Source organism: Bubalus kerabau, chromosome 1, assembly GCF_029407905.1.
Source record: "Bubalus kerabau isolate K-KA32 ecotype Philippines breed swamp buffalo chromosome 1, PCC_UOA_SB_1v2, whole genome shotgun sequence".
NCBI classification, from domain to species: domain Eukaryota; kingdom Metazoa; phylum Chordata; class Mammalia; order Artiodactyla; family Bovidae; genus Bubalus; species Bubalus kerabau.
Genome location: NC_073624.1, coordinates 135,821,308 through 135,846,206, shown reverse-complemented (window position 1 = coordinate 135,846,206; position 24,899 = coordinate 135,821,308). Strand labels below are relative to the sequence as shown.

At 40.0% G+C, this 24,899-nt stretch overlaps 1 protein-coding gene and 2 long non-coding RNA genes across 6 annotated transcripts in view; 2 read left to right on the top strand and 1 right to left on the bottom strand.

Moving 5' to 3' along the window:
• CHRM3 (cholinergic receptor muscarinic 3) overlaps positions 1 to 24,899 on the bottom strand; it is a 567,088-nt gene that overhangs the window by 108,514 nt on the left and 433,675 nt on the right. The window lies entirely within an intron of this gene.
• On the top strand, positions 1,797 to 10,556 carry LOC129658158 (uncharacterized). 2 transcript variants are annotated; one of them, XR_008717298.1, is made up of 3 exons: positions 1,797 to 2,059; positions 8,713 to 8,818; positions 9,837 to 10,556. It is a non-coding gene; the product is annotated as an uncharacterized LOC129658158 (long non-coding RNA). The 2 variants fall into 2 exon arrangements; XR_008717297.1 differs by lacking the exon at positions 1,797 to 2,059 and adding an exon at positions 6,352 to 6,452.
• LOC129658169 (uncharacterized) lies at positions 16,341 to 18,481 on the top strand. The gene is made up of 3 exons (XR_008717301.1): positions 16,341 to 16,490; positions 17,563 to 17,898; positions 18,358 to 18,481. It is a non-coding gene; the product is annotated as an uncharacterized LOC129658169 (long non-coding RNA).

Sequence of the window (24,899 nt, the reverse complement as noted above, 5' to 3'; positions counted from 1 at the left end):
ACAGCTTGAAACTAGAGGAAAGAAAAGAATAAATGAGATCATCATACTCTCTCATGATGCAGCCACTAAGCATCAACTACTTTATCATTCCGGTGTATCTCAACATTGAGGAACATGTATGTATAAAGTAAAACACCTCAATTATGTGTATTTCCAATCCCTTACAGCAAATCTGCCTCTGTGATATGCACTAAAAGAAATAAATTAGATTTTTTATTTGGTGAAGCTGATGAGTTAAAATACAACAGGGCACGTAAAGATCAAAGACGAAGTGAGGAAAGCCAGAAAATGTTTCACTTAAATATTTGAATGCAATGCATGATTACTAAGCCAAAGAAAAACTATTTATCTGGCCTGAAGAATGTTATTTAAATCCTAGGCTCATTCATGCTAAACAGAGGCAACATTTTCCATTCACGTCTCCAAGGCTTCTCTTCTCCTGGAAGTAACTCCCTTTTCTCCCCCTCTAGCATTCCTATTTATGGGCTTAATGCCCACAATTGAGAATGATAAGTTTAGAAGGTGTTCATTGCCAAAATGATGATATTTAAATGGTAGGACAATTTTAAACAAGGTGATTTTTTTTAAGGTTGTGCCAACCTATAAATGTTACTCTTGCCATAAAACTATAAACTAAAACCCACTAATAAAAAGGCCAGAAAAATAATTATTTACAATGATGTATTAGAGAGTTTGAGCTACTTTTCTTTTCCGAACAAGTAAAAAGGAACTGATTTTTAAAGATTAAAAATGCCACATGATCTTCCACCCAACTAAGACTTTTGCTTCTTTTCTTGTATTCTCATTGTGTTAACAACTCAAACCTGCAGGACGTATTGGTCAAATCCTGGTACTTTGCTCAATGCAATCATCTAATACCTCAAAGAAAGTGAATGAACTTGAATTTTCATTATCATCACCTTCAAAAGGCAAGTGCAGCCACAGCCACTTGACATGTTCACTGATCAGGGAGCATCCTACAGAGGATGACTGAATGCATGCTTCTTTTTGGTTCTTCTGTGAACTATTACCTTCACATCTTGAAAGAAAATGCATATTAGTACATCTAAAATTTCTAGAGGCCTTATATTTCTAGCTTTTCTTTTAGCGTTTACGTTTCTGAGCCCAAACTGCCTATATTACTATACAAAACAGATATAGATGTACAGATACAGAGAAAAAATTAGTGGTTATGAGTGGGGAGAAGGGATGGGGAAGGACAAGATAGGGGTTGGAGATTAACAGGTACAAACTACTATGTAGGAAACACATAAGCTACAAGGACATATTGTATAGCACAGGGAATCCAGCCAATATTTTAAAGTAATTTCAAATGGAGTATAAGCTAAAAAAATATTGAATCACTATGCTGTACACCTGAAACTAACAGAAAATCGTAAATCAACTATACTTCACATTAAAACAGACAAACCAACCAAAAATCCTCTACGTATTCTGAACCATGAGAAGAAAGTTACAATTTGTCTAATTTTTTAGAAGGAGAAATAGCGTGCAGGTATGTATTTGTTTTCTATGACATATAGGAACATAGTAATGGCCCATTTCTCAGAGGGAGGCTGGCCCGATGGCCTGTGAGCACACGCAAGGTTATGTGACCTGCAATGCTGTACGTCCTTACTCTGTAGGCCTACTGCATCTGGCCCACTCATGCACTTACTGCTCTCAGCTTAATTCCTGCAGTCAATCCTATTTTCTTGCTAAGCATGCCCATCTGTTCCTGATGAACTCAACAATTACAGTCTCTGGAGGCCCACAGATGTGCACATGGGGTATAACTTCATTTCAAATTGCAGGGCTCTGCTCAACAGCTGGCACGAGTGTTTGTTTGTTTGTTTGTTTTTCTTAAGTGAATGAAGCCAAGACAATGGTAAGCAAACAGGCAAGACACTGCAAGAGCAGGAGTTCTGAGATTTTCTTTCAGGTTTCTTCATGAGATGGTAGCTCAAAGCTGGGCAAAAGCTGCCACTGAATTGGAGGCTGGCAGTTGAGGGCTTGTTCCATCTCAGAAGCTCTATCTGGAACCTGCAGACAGCAGTGGGTAAGGGCTTTATGTGGAGCCAAAGGTGTCCAGGGCAGGCTGGGTTCCTTGACATCTTGGCCCAAGAAATTAAAAGCTTTCAAAACACAAAACAAGTTCAGGAGAGATTCTGTTTTTTAAAAAAATGTAGTACTGAAGTACCCACTGTTAAGATGCTGGAAAGAAACAGTGGAAGGAAAGTTATTTAGAATTAATCAACAAGGGAAATCAGATACTTTGAAGTTAGTGTGTGCGTTGTGTATGTGCGTGTGTGTGTGTGTGTGCATGCACTCTCAGTCGTGTCTGACTCTTTGTGACCTCATGGACTGTAGTCCGCCAGGCTCCTCTGTCCATGGGATTTTCTAGGCAAGAATACCGGAACGGGGGGCCATTTCCTACTCCAGGGGATCTTCCCAACTCAGGGATTGAATCCGTGTCTCCAGCATTGCAGGTGGATTCTCTACCACCAGCGCCACCTGGGAATGCTAATTACTTCCTTCCTTGCAGAGTGTTTTTCATTTCACAAAGCATTTTGAAGTACCCCAGTTAATTTAGCTCTTACAATCATATGACAGGCTACATGGCATTAGTATTCCCATTATTCAAAACATGTAACTAAGATCTAAATATATGTATAAAGAGATAAGACCAATGGGGCTAGAATCAAACCCATGAGTTTTTTCCATTAATGCTTATCCTGCTCCTAATCCCCTTCCTCTCTTTCTTTTACATATTTCATGATTTTATGATGGATTTGGTGTTTTGCTGGGTGATATTATAGCTGAGGGGAGGAGAGCCCAGAAAGGTACCCTTTCCACACTGGTTAGGTCAGTTAAATATGATTTTGACTCACATGTGCATGCTGTACATTTGGACTGAAAACTAAGAGTGTGAATTTTTATACTTAGGTAAGCTAACTTTTGGCTCAGACGGTAAAGGGCCTTGCTTACAATGCGGGAGACCTGGGTTCGATTCCTGGGTCAGGAAGATCCTCTGGAGAAGGAAATGGCAACCCACTCCAGTACTCTTGCCTGTAAAATCCCTTGAGAGGAGCATGGTGGGCTACAGTCCACTGGGTCGCAAAGAGTCGGACACAACTGAGTGACTTCACTTAAACCACCTTTACAGTTGCAAAATATATTTGTAGTTTTCTCCTTGGCAGGAAGAAATAGCCTTCAATTTTATGGGAAGGGGGTGAGTGAGACCAAGATGAACTCATTCATTCCTTGTCCACCCAATTTAAGGCTCTGATTCCTCATTTCACATTCCAACATGCTCTGGATTCCTGGAGAGCTTAGCTGGAGCGGAGGTTTTAAAAGCATAGACAAAGCCAGCTCTTATCTTTTTCTCTTCCAGCTGCTTCTGTTGTCCCTTCCTCTCCTCTTACTCCTCCTGATCCTCTACTGTGTCTACCTATAATACCAAAATTTATGATTTCTTAAATACTTAATATATAATTATTGATAGGTTTGCAGTAAAAGGAATTTATCAGCATCACTGGATACAGGTCAGTGAATACCCTGACAGAAATGGCATAAATATTTGTTCCAATTCACCAGAAGCCTATGAGTTACAGCTCATAAACAAGCCATGGCTTTTTTGTGTGTGACTCAGATAAATGGCTTGGAGAAGGAAATAGCAACCCACTCCAGTGTTCTTGCCTGGAGAATCCCAGGGATAGGGGAGCCTGGTGGGCTGCCGTCTATGGGGTCGCACAGAGTCAGACTCGACTGAAGCAACTTAGCAGCAGCAGATAAATGGCACTGGACTAGCAACTCTGTCAGCTAATCATTGTATGAACCTCATTGATTTTCATCAGTTAAAAGAGCATGATACCACCCTCTCATTTGCAGGGATTAACTGAGATGCCAAACGTGATGTAGTCCAGTGTGTCCTGAAATATAGCAGCTTCTACACGCTATACTTATTACTCTCATCATTATGACTTCCTTTAAGTCTGTGTGTGTGTATGCTCACTCAACTCCACGAACTGTAGTCCTCCAGGCAACTCTGTCCATGGGATTTCTGAGGCAAGAACACTGGAGAAGGTTGCTATTTTCTACTCCAGGGGATCTTACCAATACAGGGATCAAACTCATGTGTCTTAAGTGTCTCCTGCACTGGCAGGTGGATTTTCTACCATTGTGCCACCTGGGAAGCCCCTACTTTAGGTCTAGAAGGGACATAATATAAAAGGGAAGGCAATGAGCAAAGGATGACTTTAGGATAGTGGAAGAATAGGAGATGGAAATGAGTTAATAATCTCTGGGAAGAATGAGAAGAAATGAATAGTAGGTATATTAATACAAGGAAATGATAAAGACGAAAAATTTTAGAGGGAAGAAAAGAGTTTGCACAAATCACAGCCAGAGAGAAATCAAGAGGAAAAAAATATGGGAGTAAACAGATACAGAAAGGAAAAGGGTCAAGGTGAGAAGCAAGGGAAGATTTTGAAGAATGATACAGCTCCATCTTCTGCTGCCTCGTCAGCCCCAGTTAGGAGGAAGGGACTGTATTTCACTCACGCTGAGTCACAGGATTTGAGGATGAACTCGGACATGCCCTGTGAACCACATGATGTATGAGAAAGATGCTGTGGAGGTCAGGATCGCCATCAGCTTGTTTCCCTTAGAAACCTGACTGCAAAGCAAACTCCCTTCAAAACAAAAGGCAGTTCTGATCGAAATGAGGATAAGACTTCCAGCAGTGAGAAGAGGTGGAGTGGCTCTCCACCTATGCCAAGCAGGAAGAATGCAGCTCAAAGCCTTGGAACTTTGAGACTTTCCCAGAGAATGTCAAACAGCAAATGCACAAGTCTTTGCCACAGGAAGAACGGTTCCCACAGTGTGGTCCATTCTGAATAAAGAAATGCAATGGATGATATGTGAGGATGCAATGGGAAGAATCAAGTGAAAAAAAGTCAATTTCCCTTCATGGTAATGACATCTCATTTTTCACTCCCAAGTTTTATTCAGCTTCTGCTTTAAAATATGGTTTCCCTTTCCTGTGCCATTGCCCTTGGAAATATCTCAAAAGACAGTTGATTTTGTAAAAGCACCTTCCATGGATTTTTGCAGTAAAATCATAAAGCTGTCATCACCAGGAGAGATAAATGTTCCCTGAGAAGGGGAAGGTTGCCTTTCTCCCATTAGCATAATGCCTACTGATCTTGGAGACTATAAATCCTCTAATCATCATAGTTTAAAAAATAAATTGGCTTGGTTGGCAAATTTGGCAAGTCTTAGAATGGCAAGATACCAGTTTGTCTGGTGCTGTACCCTGGTCTACCACAGCAGAGTTAAATTCAGAAAAATGCCACTTTGATGGCATTTGAAGGTAGTGACTGAGAGCTCCAATAGCCAGTTCTGATAGGGAGAGATGGTGCCTTGCTTCTCTGCATCACCCAGTGAGAGGTCCACTCTGCTTGGAATGTGGTCTATACCCTTAGGCTGCCTTGCATCATTTGACTTGTTAACCATGTACGGTGCTTAGTCGTTTAGCCATGTCCTGCTCTTTGAGACCCCATGGACTGTTGTCTTCCAGGTTCCTCTGTTCATGGAGTTTTCTAAGCAAGAATACTGGAGTGGGTTGCTGTTTCCTTCGCCAGGGGATCTTCCTGATCCAGGGATCAAACCCATGTCTCTTGAGTCTCCTGCATGGGTTCTTTACCATTTTCAGATTTTATCTTAGTGGCTAAGACTAGAAAATTCATACTAAGAAAAATAGTTGATCTTTAAGAATTTTGTCTATACTTAAATTTGACAGTGAAATGATCACAGTGAGGATGAGAAGAGAATTTGGTCACCTCTTGAAATTAAAAACTCTTTGTATCATCTCCAGCTGTTAAAAAAGGAAAATGTTTCCCAGGACTCTTACCTAATGTGGTGATACAACACACTCTCTGATAAATGTAATGTATGTCTTTTAAAAAGGATCTGGGAAACTGACTCATGTTTTTGAAAAGAGTGTGATGATGAAGATGGTTACCCTGTATTCTTTAAGTACTTTATTCTATTTCCCCCACTATATCCAAGTTAATAAGTGATAAAGCAAATATGTACCTAAGTTCACCAGCAGGATGTGCTTTAAAAAAAAGTGTTTTCTGAATTTGCTGCCGTGTGTTAGGCTTTGTGTTTCAATAACATGCACGTGTGTGTGCTCAGCTGTGTCTGTGGCTGTAGCCCACCAAACTCCTCTGTCCATGGGATTTTCCAGGCGAGAATATTGGAGTGTGTCCTTTCCTCCTCCAGGTGATCTGCCCGACCCAGGGATCAAACCTTGTTTCCTATGACTCCTGCATTTGCAGGCGGATTCTTTACGACTAAGCCACCCGGGGAAGCCCACTGTAATAAGAGATTATATCAAAATGGCTCAAGTAGAAAGGATACTTCACTGACCCCATCCTGTAAAGAAGGTAATAAGACCTTATGTCCCTGTGCGTTAGGAAAATACAGCTTTCCACCCTGTTATAGTATGAATGAAGAGTCTGAAAATGCCTTCATGGTGTGATCTGAAGAACTTAATGTATTATTTTTTCTCAGGGATATTTGTATTATGAAGACAATGGGAAGAGCAGGGTCTGATTTAGCAGGAATCACAGTTTACATAGGGTGGATTTTAAGCTTTATTAGAGGACATACTTTCCTATGGGGCAGCTTCCCTGTGCCTCTCAATTAAACCTCAAATTAAAAGTTAGAGCTAATTACTTTACAATATTGTATTGGTTTTGCCATACATCAACATGAATTAGAGTACACATTTGCAAGCATTACCCAAATGATAATTTATAAAACCAAATTTGCCTGTTCATGTAATAAAATTTTTCACATTTTCACCACAACTTCAAATTAATATAGCCAACAAATTAAAAAACAAAAAAAAGGTTAGAGCTGGCTACCCATGCCACTCACATGTAGACTGAGTCCTAGGACCCTCAGCTTTGTACTCTCATAAAGTCTATACACTATTTATGGGTGCTAATAAACAGATGACACCATTAAGTTGGACAGGGTGGTTAGCATGTAATTCACAGGCATGGAAGTGTTTTGGTTTTTTAAAATCTGTTTTGTTTTTTAAATATTATATAGAGCTTATTTATTTGCCATACTATGTGGCATGTAGGCTCTTAATTCCCCGACCAGGGATTGAACCCAAGCCCCCTGAAGTGCAAGCATGGAGTTTTAACCAGAAGTCCCTGTGGAAGTGTTCCAAACTGCTTTGCCGTGTGGTGTTTCAGTTCCTGTTGTATTTCTTGCTTAATGAGCTGTGTTAAATTTTTACATATTCTCAGCCATCAGTATGAAATGTTTCAAAATGATGATATCATGTGGTTCAGATTCATATTTTTCTTTTAACATATACTTAATAGTTATTAGTTTAATGAGAGAGAAACAAAACATCATGGTTTCCACTTACCCTGGGAGCTACAGATGATCTCAGTAATGTCAGACTGTCTAATTTCAAGGTGACTTGCCTTCATCCAAACCCAGACCTCTACAAAAATCTCACTTCATAGAAATGACCTGGGGTTTATCACTTTCAGAAATATCAAGGATTAGAAGGAAGAGGAAGAAAATCTGGTCTATTTTTATAGGATGAGAGAACCATAACACACAAGAAAATCAGACCTGACACTGGGGCTGAAGTTTCCACTGCACCCGCCCCTGGTCATCAGGTAGATCAGGGGGCAGCAGGTGCATCTGTCCTCATCCCAGGATGTTGCTATTATTCAGTCGTTTAGTCGTGTCTGACTCTTTGTGACCCATGGACTGCAGCATGCCAGGCTTCCCTGTTCTTCACCATTTCCTGGAGCTTGCTCAAACTCGTGTTCATTGAGTCGGTGATGCCATCCAACCATCTCATCCTCTGTCATTCCCTTCTCCTCCTGCCTTTAATCTTTCCCAGCATCAGGATCTTTTCTAATGAGTCAGCTCTTCACATCAGGTGGCCAGAGTACTGGAGTTTCAGCTTCAGCATCAATCCTTCTAATGAATATTCAGGATTGATTTCCTCTAGGATTGACTGGTTTGATTTCCTTGGAGTCCAAGGGACTCTCAAGAGTCTTTTCCAACACCACAGCTCAAAAGCCATCAATTTTTCTGCATTCAGCCTTCTTTATGGTCCAGCTCTCACATTCATACATGACTACTGGAAAAGCCAGGATGAGCTCAGTGCATATTTGTAATCCCAGGACGAGTTCAGAGCATATTTGTTACCACAGACATGGAAGGTGCAGTATGCCAAGCATGGAAAAATCTAGATGATGTATCTGGATAGCTTCCAGAATGCTGAGTTGAAATGCACAGTAGAGCAGTCACTCTTTATAGCACTCCGGGCACTACTCTTTTTAATCCCATTTGTGTAAGGAATGAAACCAATTAACTGTCACCTAGTAATGCAATTTATAAAAGCTCATTATAGACACTCTTTTCCTTTAACACTGAAGGCTGCTTGGCAGGAAAAGTACACATTAGTGAGAAAGTACTGATTTCTCTGAGCCTAGAACCAGAGCTCAGTTACTGAACAGAAAACCTAGTTAATCTGCTTACTGTTATCATGAAAGAAACAGGAAGGAATAAGTATCCTGATTCTTACTAGACACCATTCCATAACTGTCAAAGGCACTCTTTAGAAAAACTAAGCAATGCCAAGTGCATCTGTCTGCTTTATCCCAGCCTCTCTGTGGCGTCTTGGACAGAAGTGAAACAATCCGGTTCTAGCCCCAGCTCAACATACTTCAGGAGGCTCTGAAACACCCTTCTTGGCAGCAGGAACTTTGAGGTAAGTTCTGGGGCAAACTATCCAGCTTCTTGAAGCCTCAGTTTTCCCAGATACAAATAGGAACAACAGTGATTTGAGAAATCTAGCCTGATATTAAATGTGATACGATATGTTTTCTACACAATGCATGGCTCATACGTAGTAAGAGTCCAATAAAAGTTAGTTATTATTATATTATGTAGGATGGACAAACAACAAGGTGTTACTGTATAGCCCAGGGAACTATGTTCAATATCCTGTGATAAATCATAATTGAAAAGAATATAAACCATATATACACACACACACATATATTTACATATGTATAACTGAATTACTTTGCCATACAGTAAGAATTAACACAACAGTGTAAATCAACTATATTTCAGTTAAAAATCCACTTCCCTGGTGGCTTAGTTGGTAAAGAATCTGCCTGCAGTACAGGAGACTGGTGTTTGATCCCTGGGTTGGGAAGATCCCTTGGAGAAGGAAATGGCAACTCACTCCAGTATTCTTGCCTGGAGAATCCCATGGACAGAGCAAGCTGGCAGGCTACTGTCCATGGGTTGCAACAGTCAGACGTGACTTAGCCGCTTAACCACCACCACCAAGTATGTATAACTGAATGACTTTGCTGTACCATGAGAATTAACACAACATTGTAAATCAGCTATACTTCAGTTAAAAATAAATAAAATTTATTATTATTAAACAAACTAGCTATTTGAACCTCCTTGGGGGCCTATTTCCCATTGGTATTATATTAGTGCTTCTCAAACTTTCCCACTAAAGTGCCCATAAGAGCATCTGGTCAGAATGCATCCCCTGGAGGCTGGCTGGCAGTGTAAACTGAAGAGAGAATTCTCAAGTGAAAAAAAGTCCCTTCCATTTGTCTTACATTTTTGTAAGAGCTTACACTTTTTTTTCCTTACAAATTTTCTTAATCGCATTTTGCATTCTGCTTCATATTAAATCTTTATCTAATTTTTTTTTTTAATGTCATAGTTCAAATTCTCTTCAACCACCTTTGACATTTCAGGAAGAAGAACTTCGATCGTCTTGTGGCTCTGGGTCCCCTCAGCCCAGCCACAGGAGTGGGTGGGCCCCGTGGGAAATGCACTCCACGGATCCCTGCTATGCAAAGTGTGGTAGAAGCATCCCTAGAAGCTGTTGGGAAGTGAAGAATCAGGCCTCACCGCAGACTCACAGGAGCTGAGCTGCATGTTAGAAAGATCCTTGGGTGATTAGTATGCATGTTAAAGCTGAGAAGCATTGAACTTGATCATCTCCAAGGAATTGCAGGCTCTAACCTACTGTGATTAAGTAAGATGGAGAAATCAGCAAACTGTCATTGAAGATCTAATGGGAGCCTGACATTGTGCTAAATGGTGTGAGGAACGCAGAGATGACAGCGATATGTCCTCCCTCTCCTGAGGGTTTTCTCACTGGAAACCAGGAAGGAGCGAGCAGTGAGCTGGTCCTACAGGAACCTGCCAGCTGCTCCATTAGAAATTTACTTAGCTATTCTTTAGAGATCATCCACTAGAAAGAGAAGTGAAAAATATAGGAGACGGGTGCTCTTTACCTGGAAATCTTGAAAAAATGACCTTAATTGTCTTTCTATCTATTCCACTCTCTACTTCTCTACCTATCTCCGCCCAGTTAAAAATTTCTCAGTGTTCTAATATATTATGTTTACATTCCTACACATACCACTAGTGTTGAAAAAAAAAATAAAAGACCTGGTGTGAACAAGAAATAAAAATCCATTTTCAGAAGACGAGCAATAAGCAATTTTCTTGTGGCAGCTCTTAGTGTGCGTAACGAGTTGTGTGTGCTTTGCTGCAGACACCTGTATGTGATTTCATCTTCGACATGTGCTCATTTGACTCTGTCGCTAATAATTCATGGGTTTGTTGGAAGCTGCCAGGCAATGAATGCTATTCTGTACTTTATAGAGCTCTTATTTTCTCTCTAGGACAGTGTCATGCTGAGCAGTATTTTCACCTGAATACAATAGGATATGCATTGTTAGGAAAGATGTTCAAGCAGAAAAGGCAAAAAGTCAATGTAAGTCCAATCGGACTGTTTCTCCAGATATCTACAAGGGGGCCTGTGTCACTATAAGGGACAAAGGTGGTGGAGCATCTTCTACAGTATGGCCAGATAACAATAGAACTGGTGGGTTATCTAAGATGATGGACTAAGATATTCTTTTTCTTTTTGGGGGTCATATGGCATGTGGGATCTTAGTTCCCTGATCAGGGATTGAAGCTGGGTCCCCTGCATTGGGAGTACAGTATCTTAACCACTGGACCACCAGGGAAGTCCCAAGGGCTGAGGGATTCTGTGAGGAGGTTCCTCTGACCTGGGAACAGGCAAAGAAAGGTGGATTTCTCTCCTGCACCTCCTAAGAATAGTTCTCTCACTTCCTGATCATGTTTATATCTCGGTCCTTTTCCTGCCTAAATTCCTGAGCCTGTTATCAGTACCAGCCACCCAGATGTCCTGTATGCTCACTTTGAAGCCCATCTCATCTAGCCTGCATCCCTTCCCATCATTTAAATGGCACACAAAGTCTACCCATGACCTTTTAATCTTTAAGTCCAATGGCCTTCCAAGAGTTCTGCTTCTACTAGGCTTTTCTTCAATATTTGAAATGGTTTTGTCTTTTAATGTCTTTTCTTCCTTTGGCACCTCATTATTTGGCTTCTTTTCAACATATCTGGCCTTCTCTTTTGTTTTGCCTTTCATGATTTAACTCCTCACCCTGTCTGTTAAACACAGCCACTTTCTGAGGTCCAGTTTCTGCCTTCTTTAGCTACACTCTCATTTTTATATACTCATCTACTCCCATAGCTTCAAATGAGGCTCCACTGAAAAATACCTCCAGGATATAGACATAAGCATCTGTGGTTTCTATTCCTCAGAATCTAGTAACGAATCTCCTGCTGTCTCCCTGGCATTTGCAGATGATCGACAATGTCTCCACTGACTTGCATCTAACTCTTGCATCTACCCTATTACCCTGGCCTGAGCCCTGGTCTTATCTGGGCTGTGAAGCCTTCAACAACTTCTAAGCCTGTAACAATCCCCCTCTTCCTACTGATATTTGCCAGTTAGGATTTACAAAGTAGTCTTTGCTCTTTGGTAGTTTTTTATTTTTATTAAAAATTTTAAATGTATTTATTTATTTTTGGCCATGCTGCATGGCATGTGGGATCTTAGTGCTCCAATCAGGGATTGAACTCATGTCCCCTATGGTGGAAGTGTGAATTTCTATCCACTGGACCTCCATGGAGGTTCCTGTTCTTTGGAATTTTACAGAGCTACTCTTCTCCCCAAGGAGGTACAGCATTGAGAAACATTTGACATTGTACAGAGTAAGATTTCTGCCTTGCATTACTCATTCATTTAACAATTATTTATGGAGTGTCTGCTGTGTGCCAGGCACCGTTCTATGTTCTAGGAACAGGAGTTGACAAACAGGGTTTGCCATCAAGAGGCTTCTATTCTGCAACAGGAGGGGGACCTGGCCAATAAAATATATATTTATTTTATATATCTATTTGTGGTATTAATAAGCACCATGAAGGAAAATAAATAAAAGTCATGAGGAAGGAAATGACCTGTTTGTAGAGAAGAGCTACTTATTTAGGGGTTGCCCAAGGGAGCCTCTCCAAGAGCCTGATAGTGGACAGAGGTCCAAGGGAAGAGACGGCAAGGCATGACAACAACTGTAGGAACAGTATATTAGGTGACCGCCCAGAGAGCCTGTGTACCTTGTAGGAACAGAGAGATGAAGCCATTGTGGGCCAGGCAGGGGGGGGAGAGGATAGTTGTGAGAGGTGGCATTGGAGAAGCATCAGGGGGCACATCACCTGGTGCTCAGGGGCCAGCAAAGATTTTAGATTTTACTCTGGATGAGAGAGGAGGCTGATGGAGAGTTTTGATTAAGAGTGTTGAGAATGTAATGGATGTAAGTGTAAGAATTGTGCTGGCTGCCACTTTGAGAATATGGAAAAACCTGTGTATTCAAAGATGGAAGCAAAGAATACAGGGAGAAGATGATTAAAATGATTCAAATGAGAGCTGAGGGTGAACTGGACTGAGAAATAGGTGTGGGGCTGGTAGAATTGGCTGGATTTTTTTAAAAAGAAAGAACCAACAACAATAGAAGAAAAAGGAGAAAGTAGGATAACCCCAAAGTTTTAGACCTGAGCAAATGGGAAAAAAAAGACGTGTCAAAAGACAGAAGGAGCAGGTTTGGGGCTATGGGAATATGGAATTTGGGTCTGGACCTTTTAATTTTGAAGTGAGTGCATCAGGCAAGGAGTCAAGGCAGCAATTTGTTATATGCGCCCTAGTTGCCCCTCTCTTAGTCTACTAGAGCACTGAACATAGAACTTCTAAAATGCTGTGTAGCAGAAGGAAATAGATCCCACAGGGGAAGAAGTGAGGCATATCGTACAAGCTGCTGCTGTTGTTCTGCACACTACGCACTGCAAACAGCCATCTACTATATAAAGAGGTTCCTATCACGTAATTGAGGTATTCCTTCCAACAGGCCTAATCATTTTCATATTTTTAAACCAAATTATTTAGGTAAAATTCAGGCCTCTTTGTCTTACTTTTATTGCAATAACTATTAGTGCAATGCGAGAGGAAATACTTACGTAGTTGATGAATTCATTTACTTAGTTTACAAACAACAGTGACTACACTCTGAAGTGATGGATGCTGAGAAAGAAAAATGGGAGCATGCCTTTCATCAATGCAGCAATGGAGAGAGAAAGCCTCTGAGAGGTGGATCAGCTAAGTAATCTGACCAAGGATCCCTGCCAGTAGACAAAAGAGCCTAAGACAAATAGCTAAGTGCACCAAAATGTACACGGAGTCCACACAACCGATTTCCAGTCTCTGTTCATTATTTATGGAATAACTGGAAAGTTACACTGAAAGCATTTCTTGAGATGTCTGTTCATTGTGAGACCCCTAGCTCTGAAAAATGTGTCCTGCCTTTCTTTCCCCTGTGACATACAGGTAAAATCACTGTTTTCTACTCCCTCGCACTTCTTTCCCCCTGTGATCGCTTTCCTCTACTTCATCTTATTCTAGTTTATTTCTTCAATTCTAATAGAAAAAATAGAGTACAGAGGAAAGAGGAAAAACCTCAAAACTTATATATATGTAACTTTAGATGTTCTTCTAGAAAGATGAGGTTCCATCTGGGTACATATTTAATATATATTTGTTCAAAGCAATAGCAGTATTAACAAATGTCCTAAAACAAACTACAATAGCATTAGGATTTTCAGCATTTGCATTTCTTTGATGAACTTGAAAAATATGTGTAACTAGAAAACTCTATAAAAAAAAGTCTCTTTTCTCCTCCTCATGCCAGAATGCAAATGTCACCAAACACAGTCAACATAAAAATATCAGCATAAACTCCCCTTACACCTTATCATGTGGAAATAATAGTTTATTTATACTTAGCTCAGACTAAGACAAATTGGTCAGATCTAATATGCTGCCAGATAAATAAACAAACTTTTCAGTTCTTTCAAAATGCAATTCTTCTAAATCTGAACAAAACAAAACAAAACAAAACTGCTGCTCGTGAAAACACAAGAAAGATCGACTTTTGGTAAAAACTGGGACTCTTTTCAATGTTTTCCCCATTTCTAGGTTATAGTAAACCCACTCAAAGAGTCCATTATTATCATACATTAATAAAGCACTTTACAGAGCATGGAAATAAACAAAGAAATTAAGAGAAAGGCCTTCGTCTTTATTCTCCTGCCTGCTTCCAATAAGCATGTACTTGGACAATTAACCAGGACTGGATGAGGGCCAACTCAGACAGCAGGCATGAGATCAGCCTCAGAAAGGATTAATCAGAACACACCCTCTAAGAACTCACAACACAAGGGGCTAAAACCTCCAGTGCTTATTCCAGTCACTCTTGATGCAATTAAACTCCACTGGTGAAAAAAATTAAAGTCACCTAGTCAACGGCATATATTCTCTTGGAGGATATCAGGAAAAATGACTTTTAACATTCTGCAATAAAAGTATTCATTAAACCCATTTACTTGAGTAAAATTATTCTTAAAGACAATCAATAAAAATATTCCTTACTTTCTACCTTTTTATGCCAGTTCATTTTCAAAATGCTGTCCATCAAATCAAAGAACTGTGGATAAGTTAACATCAGAAAAGCTAATATTTACTTAATTTGGGGTTTTCAAAAAAACATGGTTGTGCAGCAAGATATTAATTGTTTTTTTCATATAAAAAGTATAAAATAATTATTAAAGATGATTGTACACTCTTATGAATAACCAGTATAATACTGTAAAGGTTTGGAACATCAACAGTTAGTTTGCAAATGTGAGTTAATGAACAGATGAATAATCTGTTCTCAGATAATGATAATATAAGCAACACTGGAAATTATCCAATATTAGTTATTTACTGAGATGTGATAACAAATTAAGTACTGTTATCTGGTCAACACAGTGGTCATTCTGCTGTTTAATTTCATTGATATGAACAGAAACATCTTAAAAATATAGAATGGAAGAGAAAAATGAAATGGAGACACAGCAGTGTATTATTATCAATTACTGATTCATCTTAGAAATGGCTTCATATCTTATAAAAGTGTGCAAATTAATAAACAGAAACACTACTGCTTGTTCAAAGGGTGGTAATTATAACCACCAATCTAGAGCTGAAAGAAACCTTCAGATTTGTAGAGTCCAGCTCCCACATTTTACTAGTAGGAGAATAAAAACACAGAGAGATTAGGGATCAAGTGCCCAATAAACAGTAATGAAGACAAAACACAGATTTTATACAACATATTCTTGGTTACAACTCCTTTGGCCCTAAAATCTGAAACCTTGCATGTTATTGATACATCTGTGTGAGTTATATGATGGTCACACAATCAATCTAACACAAATGACAGGTCAGCCCAAGGGGAAATGACAAAAAAGGAAATAAGCTATTAAGTAGATGAGACAAAACTCAAGTTCATGCTGAAGTGTTTGCTACATTTGTAAGGTTTTCCCTCAACCATGTACACACCATCATTACAGCAAATATTTAGCCTATCCTTTATTTTCCTGTGCATTCTGTATTGTCTCCTGTCAGAAATGTTAGAGCTAATAGCTGGAGTATCATTTATTTTACTGTAATCTCTATATTTTCCATGTAGAAATACTGGCTGCACAGAAGAGAAAAATGTTCTAACCTAAACAACTGACAGCAGGTAATTGGAGGAGAAATTATATTTCATTTCTTGCAAGTTATACATTTGCTCACTCCTAACCTGGAAGGTGGTAATAAAGTAAGAACTCCCTAAACTCCTCAAAAAGTTAAGGGGATATGCCCATTCCACCATTCAGGTTCCTTTGCTTAATCCTAGTAGAGGAAATGTTTTTATGCTTAAAAGCTCAAAAGATAAGAGTGTTTACAGGAGTTTTCACTCCATGATTCCCAATCTGATATGTTTAACTTTTCTGCCCAGGGCACAACACTCAAGTTTTAGACTTGACCCTGTGGCCCACGATGTGAATGTCCTTTTCTGTTAGGTAAAATTTTGGATGTCTCTTGGAATCATTTTGCTTCAGATTTTGGATCTGATTGCTTACCATCAGTTTTGAATAAGTCCCTAATATGGGTAAGTTCCCTTTTACTCTTTTCTGGAATTGTGATAACTTGGTGGAAAATCTGAGAGGTGATTCTCATCAAAAGGAAACCCACTGGTCTCACTAGAACCCTCCCCGTGACTCCATCCTAGTAAAAGATGGTGAGATCATCATGATTTTATTAACCCCTCTTCCACAGGCAGACAAAATCTTAATCTCTTGAAACAGAAGATAAAAACTACACTGAAACAAACAATCCTGATGTAATCCCTAGTGAATTAAGAAACCAGTGTTATAATATCTCTAAGAATGGAGATTGATTTTAACAGAAAATTAAAAAAAATTTCCAAGGCAAAAATTTTTTTTAAAAAGCACCGTTTTATGGAAGCTCAGTAATTCATATTCTAAAATTTCTAAAAATTCTAAAACACAGCCAAGCACGGGACACAGGATGAGAAATGACCAAAGCATACGTGTAGTGTGTCCTGAAAAATAATTGTGAGCAAGTCAAACTCTCTCTAGCTGAGAAGAACAGCCAGCAAGTTCAGGATTTGGCTTCCTATTAATACTTGTATCATGAAAGATGGTCATTTTCTGTTTAATGACATCTGTAACGTGGCTATTCACAAACACAGGCTAAGTCTAGCTATAGAATGCCAATCATAGCTGTGTAATTCAAGCATGTCATGATTTACTGAAGACTCCGGTAACACTACAGTTTAATGAACAAGCCTCAAGCCCAGGGCACAACACTCAGGTTTTAGACTTCACCCTGTGGCCCACAATGTGAGTGTCCTTGGAAAGAACTAAATACTCTCTGTGAGCCATGAATTCCACCATCTCTAAAATTCATTCAAGTCCTAACATCCTGTAGCTTCATACAAACACATTTTGGTTTTAACAAATTGCTATAAACAAGGGGAGAACAATGCATTTGGAAGTCATCTAATTTATAGATTTGAATAAGAGTAAAAAAAATAAAAAATGATCTCATTCAGTTGTGAACATTAAAAGACAAGTTGATAGTGAAAGTTTCTCAAGGTTTGTTTTGACTAGGATCTACATGAGAGCAGGAAAGTGACTTTTATTTCTATCTTTTCGAAGGTTTTTACCAGGAGAAGGTAGGAGGAAAAGGGGACGCCAAAGGATGAGATGGCTGGATGGCATCACTGACTGAATGGACATGAGTTTGAGTAAACCCCAGGAGTTGGTGATGGACAAGGAGGCCTGGCGTGCTGCAGTCCATGGGGTCACAAAGAGTCGGACACGACTGAACGACTGAACTGAACTGAAAGCAGCAAGGCTTTCTTTGGCTGATGTCTGAATATTAATTCTGCATCTCAGAAGCTTTTTGCTGAACAAAATGAAAGCTCTCAGTGGGCAGAGATTCTGTTCATCATTATTTCTCTCGTGTCTGGTACAATGCCTAGTTTATAGCAGGTACTCAGTAATACATAAACACATATATAAAAAGCAGGTTTGTTTTTTTTTTTCTTCCATGATATTGTTAGGGAAAATCAGGGAGAAAAAAGAGCACAGGAAAAAAATGGGATTTTTTTTTTCTATTAGCCTGATGAGCCAGTGGCCAAGGAGCTCAGACAGAGAGAGGTGGGAAGGTAGCCTGATGACCCAGTGGCCAAGGAGCTCAGACAGAGAGAGGTGGGAAGGTAGCCAGAGTTGTGGATAGCGGTGACAGTGAGATGCAAGGAAGGGGAAGTGAGAAAACCTCTTCTGTATCTTGACCACCCAAGAGCTTCTTCTTTACACTGGACCCTTCCTCTTCCTCTTCTTTAGACCAGTATGTGCAGTAGGGTTTAGAAGACTAAATACATTGACATATACACACTACTATATGAAAAATAGATAACTACAATAATAAGAATCTACTCTAATGCACAGGCTTCCCAGGTGGCACTGGTGTAAATAACCCACCTGCCAGAGCAAGAGACGTAAGAGATGCGAGTTGGATCCCTGGTTTGGGAAGATCTCCCAGAGGAAGAAATGGCGACTTACTCCAGTATTCTCGCTGAGAAAATTCCATGGACAGAGGAGACTGGAGGGTTACAGCCAACGGAGTCGCAAAGAGTTGGACTCGTCTGAGTGTCTGAGCACGCACTCACGCATACAGCACAGGGAACTCTACTAAACACTCTGCAATGACCTGCATGGGAAAAGATGCTAAGAAAGTGGATATATGTGTGTGTATAACTGATTCACTTTGCTGTATACCTGAAACTAACACAACATGGTAAATCAACTATAATTAAATAATTTATTTTTTTAAAGACTAAACACACACACATGTATTATTAAAGGTCTTCCTGTACCTGCCCACACACCCAATGTGGTTCTGGCACCCCCATTACTTTCTCATCTTCATATCTGAATCCATAGACTTTTAATCCTGTCTCCTCACCCAACTTCACAAAGACCCATTCCCTCTTTTCCATACCATCTTAGTGTCTGTATTCTAATGAATTCTAATGGAATATATATTTTTTTTCTCCTCAAGTTCTCAGAACTAACAGAGATTACATTCAAGTTTCTATTTGGTTCAAGATCTCCAAGAGCAAAGCAAGCTTCAGGATGGCCAGCAAAATGTATCATTACCTTGAACCTCAAAAAACATAACTGATGAGAAAAACTGAAATACCACCAATCACATTTCTACAGCTGCTAGAGATGCAAAGATTCTCAGATGTATTCACTCAACACAATGCTCCTTGTCAGCAGATCTTTAATGATATTATTAAAATTGCTAAATGTGCCCTTTCTAAAGAAATCCTATTGATCTTGACAAGCTGTAGGACATGCTAGCTTTTCTTCAGGAGAGACTCCTGCACATATTTATCTATTTTGTGTGTGTGTGTGCATGTGGAATTTTGCTAGTAAAAACTATACAAAGCAGTTTGTGAATAATTTCACTGTATGTTGTGTTCAGAACAGTCTTTTGGACTTTGTGGGAGGGGAGATGATTTGGGAGAATGGCATTGAAACATGTATAATATCATATAAGAGACGAATTGCCAGTCCAGGTTCGATGCAGGATACAGGATGCTTGGGGCTGGTGCACTGGGATGACCCAGAGGGATAGTATGGGGAGGGAGGTGGGAGGGGGGTTCAGGATGGGGAACACGTGTACACCCGTGGCGGATTCATGTTGATGTATGGCAAAACCAATACAATATTGTAAAGTAATTAGCCTCTAATTAAAATAAATATATTTAAGTTAAAAAAAATTTCACTGTATGTTTTCTTTTAAACTGTTCTTTTCAGAAAGTTACTCATTTTGTATATCTGCTGAATAGATGACTCTCTACCCTCCAACTGACTCTGATGTCAAAAAAGTTGTATTTGGAGGTACAAGCCAGGTCTTGGCTCTGTCATGTTTATGCTCTAGGAGGTTAATGCGATTTAGGAACTAATATTCTGTGCAAGAGGTCAGAGAACTGATCTTCCCACTTTTAGTTCTGCTGCTAACAATTTTGTGTTTGCTTCTGTTGAAGTTGCACAATCGCCAGGCTGGAGAAAAGATATTTATCTTAAGTAATCCTCAGAAGACTAATGAGGAATTATCTCAGGTAATCCTCAAAAGACTAAAATGGAACTAACTGCATATTTATTCAATGTGGCTGGGAAAGTGGTATTCTGGTTAATAACAGTAAAAAATTTATGCCTTATTTCTTATTGCTTACATACTAGGCATACACTGGCTGCTGCTGCTGCTGCCAAGTCGCTTCAGTCGTGTCCGACTCTGTGCGACCCCATAGACGGCAGCCCACCAGGCTCCCCCGTCCCTGGGATTCTCCAGGCAAGAACACTGGAGTGGGTTGCCATTTCCTTCTCCAATGCATGAAAGGAAAAGTGAAAGTGAAGTCGCTCAGTCGTATCCGACTCTTAGCTACCCCATGGACTTCAGCCTACCAGGCTCCTCCATCCATGGGATTTTCCAGGCGAGAGTACTGGAGTGGGTGGCCATTGCCTTCTCCAATACACTGGCTAATTATTACCAAATTCATTTTCTCTCCTTCTGAGCATACAGCTAGATGACTTCCTCCAGTGTCTTTTATAATAGGTAGATCTGAGTGTTATCAGTGGGACATGGACAGAAGTAATATGCATCACTACAAGCCCAGCCCACAGCACTCCCTCCCATGCCCAGTCTTATATCTTCTTTTCCTTCTCCCAGTGGTGGTGATGGAGACATCCTTACAGTGGTTGTGAAACCATAGCAGACATGATAAACCCAGACGATGCAATGATCCTCAAAGCACTGCTTAGGGAAGAGACTGATGACTATAAAAATCCAAAGTGGATTCTTGCATAAATGTAATATAAGTTAACACTGTTGTAATTCACTGAGTTTTTGGAGTTTATCAGTTACATCACCTAGAATAGTCATAAAGAATACATATTTAATATCTCTTCAAATAATTAAAATAGCATGTGAATGAAATTTCATCCTTCTTTGGTGATTTAACACAGATTTTCATTTGGGGTTATTCAAATAAAACATGTAAAAAATGTCTAGCTGCTGGAGCTCAGTGGTTGTCTGATTTTCTAACATCAAAATATTTTTCCCAACATGAGATTCAAAGGAAGAAAAACACTTAACTATTTAATGTAAGAATTACAGTTAAAAGTAACAACTATTCACATTAACAGATTACTTTAAATACATCTACGTAAATATAATATAGGTTTTATATGTTATACATTTGTTATAAATATCATAAAACAAAGAAAATGTTATAAAAATATGTTACATATAGATATATGACATATATCACATACAACATCTTTTATATGTAAAAGCCTTTTACTTACATTGGCACATTTAATCCCCCAAGTATTCCCTGAGATGCATAGTATTAACTTCACATGTCAGAAAACTGCTGGAAATGTGTGTTCTTACCTAAGACAGGACAACTTGTAAATGATGGGGCTACAGTGTCAAATCAGTTGTGCTGGTTATCATGTTCCTTCTCCTTAGAAGGAGGTGCTGTCCCCACCTCTGAGCATGTCCTCTGAGCATGGGCCTGCCGGCCCACGCTGCAGTCTAGGACTGTTTGACTCTTACTGACCTGTCCTCACGCCACAAAGACCTCTGAACTGCTGAATCTACTGACCTTTTTCCTATTATTTGACTTATCTCTCAGGAATCCAGGTTATTGAACATTCCTGCCACTGGAAACTCCTGTTCTAGCTTCTAAGATTTAATTCTCTCCTGGTTTTCTTTCCTCCTGGCAGGCTTCTTTTAAGCTACTATATAGCTTCTGCTATATCCTCTGCCCTGTGGACTTCTCTCTCTGTATAGGGATGGCTTTACTTAACTGCCTGAGCTCCCTGCCTTTACCAGCTACCTCAAGGGGAACTCTTTCTTCAAATCAAACGTTCTCCGACTTTCAGACAGGGTTCTTCAGCTGCCTGGTGGATACCATGATTTGATGACTCTGGCACTTCAGATTCTAGAGAGCCAAAATTGAGCTTGCCATCTCTCCTTTCCTGCCTGGTCTTCCCACATTTTCTACATGAATTAGCACCATTCTTCTATTTACAAAAGCCAATACCCTAGGTTTGAACCTTTTCCCTTTTCCTCTGGTTTATTGCAACTGCCCACTAATTAGTCATCCTGCCTTCTGTCTGGCCCCTCTGCATTTAGATGCAACCATCTCGGCATTTAAGCCAGAACGGTCTTTCTGAAAAATAAATCTGAATCATTGAATTTGCTTGCATAATGTCCTTTAATAGCACCTCCCACCCCAGGCCCCGCTGTAACTTCAAACTGGTTTAGCTAAGAGATATTCCACAGCCGTGAACTTCCTGATGTTCAAGCTGGTTTTAGAAAAGGCAGAGGAACCAGAGATCAAATTGCCAACATCCGCTGGATCATGGAAAAAGCAAGAGAGTTCCAGAAAAACATCTATTTCTGCTTTATTGACTATGCCAAAGCTTTTGACTGTGTGGATCACAATGAACTGTGGAAAATTCTGAAAGAGATGGGAATACCAGACCACCTGATCTGCCTCTTGAGAAATTTGTATGCAGGTCAGGAAGCAACAGTTAGAACTGGACATGAAACAACAGACTGGTTCCAAATAGGAAAAGGAGTTCGTCAAGGCTGTATATTGTCACCCTGTTTATTTAACTTATATGCAGAGTACATCATGAGAAACGCTGGACTGGAAGAAACACAAGCTGGAATCAAGATCACCGGGAGAAATATCAATCACCTCAGATATGCAGATGACACCACCCTTATGGCAGAAAGTGAAGAGGAACTCAAAAGCCTCTTGATGAAAGTGAAAGCGGAGAGTGAAAAAGTTGGCTTAAAGCTCAACATTCAGAAAATGAAGATCATGGCATCCGGTCCCACCACTTCATGGGAAATAGATGGGGAAACAGTGTCAGACTTTATTTTGGGGGGCTCCAAAATCACTGCAGATGGTGACTGCAGCCATGAAATTAAAAGACGCTTACTCCTTGGAAGGAAAGTTATGACCAACCTAGATAGCATATTCAAAAGCAGAGACATTACTTTGCCAACAAAGGTTCGTCTAGTCAAGGCTATGGTTTTTCCTGTGGTCATGTATGGATGTGAGAGTTGGACTGTGAAGAAGGCTGAGCGCCAAAGAATTGATGCTTTTGAACTGTGGTGTTGGAGAAGACTCTTGAGAGTCCCTTGGACTGCAAGGAGATCCAACCAGTCCATTCTGAAGGAGATCAGCCCTGGGATTTCTTTGGAAGGAATGATGCTAAAGCTGAAACTCCAGTACTTTGGCCACCTGATATGAAGAGTTGACTCATTGGAAAAGACTCTGATGCTGGGAGGGATTGGGGGTAGGAGGAGAAGGGGACAACAGAGGATGAGATGGCTGGATGGCATCACTGACTCAATGGACTTGAGTCTCAGTGAACTTCGGGAGTTGGTGATGGACAGGGAGGCCTGGCATGCTGCGATTCATGGGGTTGCAAAGAGTCGGACACGACTGATCTGATCTGATCTGATTCCACAGCCCGGCTTACTGCTCTCCCAACTCCTGTCCTGCACTCTGTTTACGCAGTTCCTACCTAGACTTCCACTGTGAAAATGATGCCCTAACTTGTTTGATTCTATACTTCTGTCTCTCTTGCCTAGTAACAGTTTCTGTCCCAGAGGAATGTTGTGAGGATTAAATGAAGCAATACCTATAACGCACTTAAAATGACACTCAGCACATGGTATTTTATAAGCATTGGTAATAATTACAATTTACTTTTGCCACAGCACAGCTTAGCAGAGTGGGCAGAAAATGTTAATATAATGAGCTATACCTAAATGAAGGCAAGATGGCTCTTAGGATGTGTTTTAAAAATAAATTGAAATCAGACTTCATCTTGATGATAGCAATGCACAGTCCTCCTAAAATTAAGTGGACATCAGGAGTAGTACAGGTTAATGCTATCATAGAGGTAACTGAAGATGGATTAAAGGTGCAGCTGATGATTCCTTTAATGTATCTCAGTTACCCAAGATAATGTTTAAAATAGTATTAATAGATCAGTTGATATCATGCAAGCCCATGGACCTACTATGTAAGATCACTTACCCATATGTACATACATACACAAACACACACACAATTTTTTTAATGTATTTTTACCCGCCCAAAATATTTGCACTCCCTTGCTTAGGAAAGGCTCCTAAGGGCCAAAGTAGGAAGGATCTACAAGCTTAACTCTCCCATGAGATTAAAATAAAAATTATAGTCTCTTAGTGACAGTTGTTCCCATAATCAGTTTAGTCCCCATTTCTTCCTGAAGGAACTAACCCTTGTCAATCCCGGATAATACCTGTGGGATCAGGAGAAATCATCATCCAAGGCAAACATGAGATGAAAAATCCACAAAGTATCACAGAGATAATAAGAAATTACATAAACAAGAGAGAGAAAGAAACCTCATGCTGAAAGAAGACAGAGGAGTATGGCAAACATCTCAAGGAACGCAGAGACAGGGTGAGACTGTAACAAAGAAAACAAGCTACGTGGCCTCCATGCAGGCGGACAGAAAGCCAGGGGCTTAAGTGATTTATTTTTCTATTTTTACATCCTCAAATGCTCATCTCAACTAAATTCCAAAATCCATTTAAAATCATGCAGGCTTTATAACTCAAAATTTAACTTGAAGAAGTCACATAACTAGATTTTATTTTTCCCAACTCATTAGGTTCTAAATGAGGCCACAGGGGGTTCATCTATAATCATGGGCCAAGAGGATGCTGGATGTGTCCTACGTGGCTTACAGGGGAACAATCACACCGGCAGGGGCTGGAAGGCTTCCCTCTGCCTCCCTGGTTCTATTTATACTGAGACCCTCATATCAGCATAAGGAGCTGTGCAAGCTTTGCTGCGAGGTTGCAAAGCTGGCACGAGGGTGGTAGAGATATTGCCAAGTCAGCA